Here is a 2,985-nt window from a genome sequence, read left to right as displayed (position 1 = left end):
ATTTTATTCAGATATCACAAAGATGTGGGGTAAGGAAAAAACTGAGGGATGAGGAAGGGAAGATGAATTGGGTAGAAGAGCAATACATGTAGAGCTCAGGAGTCCATGTGAATGAACAAGGATCTTAGGTTTAAAAAACTGGTTTTAAAAAGATTAAAGACAGTTATGAAAATAAAAATTGTCCCCTCACACTCCAGCATGGCTGACAGGGTGGGAGAGGGAAGTCTTTCCAGCATGAAGACTCAAGTGGTCCTGCCACAAAGGGAGAGAGAGAGAGAGAGAGAGAGAGAGGGAGGGAGGGAGGGAGAGAGGGAGAAAGCATAAGTCTCCCCACAGGTCATAAATTTGAAAGGAACTCATATATTTGGTACAAATTTGCTCAGTTCAGTTAAATGAGCATTTCTGACAAAAAAAAAAACAAAGTCTCACCATCTTGGTTCTATAGTATAAGATGAACTGCAATTTGTATATTAGTGAACTTGGAGAACCAACTCTGAAATAATAGTTACTAATAACTAACTCTTTGTTCTATATCAAACTAGAAAATGTTTTCTATAGATGGTAATTAAAACTAATATGAGAAACTCAACAGTGCTATTCTTTCTTTGAATCTCTTAGATGGTAATGAATGTTTTCTAAACAAAGTGACTTTCATTACTTGTGTCATACAGTATGGTGTCCTTCAAACACTATGTTAACTAACTTAGTGAACTAAAACTGACATGAATTAACTTACAAACTAAATCCTAGTGTTAGAAAGAACTAAAGAGTGATTTTTAGACTTGGTACACTCAAAGTCATAACTTTGCAAGAAGCTGTTACATTTAGTACAAGTTTGCTCAGTTCAGTTAAATAAGCACTTCTAAGAAAAATTGCTTACAATCTTGGCATAATAAATTGATGAACTTACAATTTTTGTTTTACCAAACTTGTAGAACTAACCCGGAAATGAAAGTTAAGAATTAGCAACTTGTGCTCGCTTTGGCAGCACATATATGAAAATTGGAATCATACAGAGATTAGCATGGCCCCTGCGCAAGTATGACATGCAAATTTGTGAAGCGTTCCATATTTTTCCACCTAACTGCACACACACCTCCTGAAAAGAAAGGCAAAGCATTAAAGGTTCACTGGGTGTTTTCGGGGAGAGCAATTGCTAATAGATTGACAGTGGGAGGGCACAGAGGGGGGGGGAGAAAGGGAATTCCCCGGCTCAGTGGTTGCCCACCAGTCCCCCAATCCCCTCAAGCAGCCACCATACTCACTGTCCCAGTGTCAGGATACCCCTGCACTTATGGTAGGAAAGGGGACCCAGGCCCACATAGTTCCACTTGCCTCACTACACAGGCAATCACCCTCTTACGCTCGCCCATGCATGACCTTGGGCAGGCTGTGCCAACTGGTCGGCTGGAGCATAGGCTCCAGTGATCCACTTGCGTACCACACAGGGTGCCGCTGATCCCTGCTTGTGGAAGCTTAGCCGGCCCTGCCCATTTGTCCACTTACTGCTCTAGCCGCCACCCGTTCACGTGCCAGCTCAGACCCATTCTACCTGGCCAGGCAAGTTCAGGCACACTTTGACTGTCCGCCTGCACCAGCTCAGGTGCAAGCCCCTGTCTGCTGTGCGGGCTGACCCGCAGTGTCCCATTGCAGCAGAGCTCAGACTACTTCTGTGTCCTAGTGTTCCGCCGGCCATATGTGAGTTTTAGTTTCTATGGTGCTTGGTGCCTCAGTGCCCTTCCAAGCACCAGTGCAGACATCTTTGGCGCATCACCACAGGAGAGCTCAGGCAACTTTGGTGCCCCTGCCATGCAGGCTCAGGCTGCTTTGGCATAGTGCCAAATGAGAGCTCAGACTGCTTTGGCATAGGGTCTCAGGCTGCTTCAGCTTCCCACTATGCTTGAGCTCAAGCTGATCCACTTACCCACGTGTTAGCTCAAGACAACTTAGTCCATTTGCTTGCCTGCCAGCTAGCCCAGGCCAGCTCCCCGCTAGGGGCACCACTTCCCCTGCCTATTGAGACCGCAGTCCTACTCTCCCTGCCCATTCACTGTGATGGGCAGACCATAGTGCAAAAGAAATAACATGAAAAATCAAATGCAAGTAAATCCAGAAAGAGCACCGAGTCGTACAATGAACATCTCTAATGAAAATATAGAAGAGATATTAGGATCAGAACACCAAAATGAAGTTATGAGCAATGCAACCCTGACCAAGCTACTGGTAGAACTTGCAGGAAAGCAACAAAGGACCAATAAACATGTGGATGCTGCCATCACTAGACTAGAGGTAATAGATAAGAAAATGGAAGTTCAAAGGCAGTTAAGAGATATGGAGAGTGAAAAAAAAAGAGGACCTCAAAAATCAGCTGGCTATGCTAAATGAAGACATAAAGAAATGCAAGGATGAATTCCAAAAAGCATCAAGAAGATCAGAAAATGATGTATAAAGGGAGCTTGACAAAGGGAAGAAAAATATACATAGAAAAGTGGTAGAAATTGCAAACCTAATTGAACAAGTCCAAAACTCTCTAGAAGCTCTCAAGAACAGAGTCAGCCATGTGGAGGATAGAAATTCCAATCTGGAAGACAAGATGGAAGAAACAGTTCGAGAGTTCAAAATTTTCAATAAGTTCAAAAATTTCTGTGAACAGAACATGAGGGAATTGTGGGATACCCTTAAAAGTCCCAATGTCCAAATCACAGGAATACCAGAAGGAGAAGAAATTCAGACCAAAGGCATGGAGAACTTACTTAACAAAATAATTGAAGAAAACTTCCCCACTCTCTCAAAAGAAAGGCCCATCAAGATACAAGAAACTAACAGAACTCCAAACAGATTGGACCAAAGGAGAAACTCTCCAAGACATAGTGTCATTAAGACTCTAAACATTGACATCAAAGACAAATGCCTAAAAGCAGCTAGGGGAAAACAGCACATCACTTTTAGAGGTAACCCCATCAGAATCACTTCAGACTTCTCAAT

General features: G+C 43.0%; 1 non-coding gene across 1 annotated transcript; it reads left to right on the top strand.

The window, feature by feature from the left end:
- Window positions 1-972: 972 nt before the first annotated feature.
- On the top strand, window positions 973-1,076 carry LOC123464191. The gene has a single exon (XR_006639431.1). It is a non-coding gene; the product is annotated as a U6 spliceosomal RNA (small nuclear RNA).
- Window positions 1,077-2,985: the final 1,909 nt, after the last annotated feature.

This window comes from Jaculus jaculus, chromosome 10, assembly GCF_020740685.1.
Source record: "Jaculus jaculus isolate mJacJac1 chromosome 10, mJacJac1.mat.Y.cur, whole genome shotgun sequence".
NCBI classification, from domain to species: Eukaryota; Metazoa; Chordata; class Mammalia; order Rodentia; family Dipodidae; genus Jaculus; species Jaculus jaculus.
This window is presented reverse-complemented; position numbering and strand designations above follow the sequence as displayed.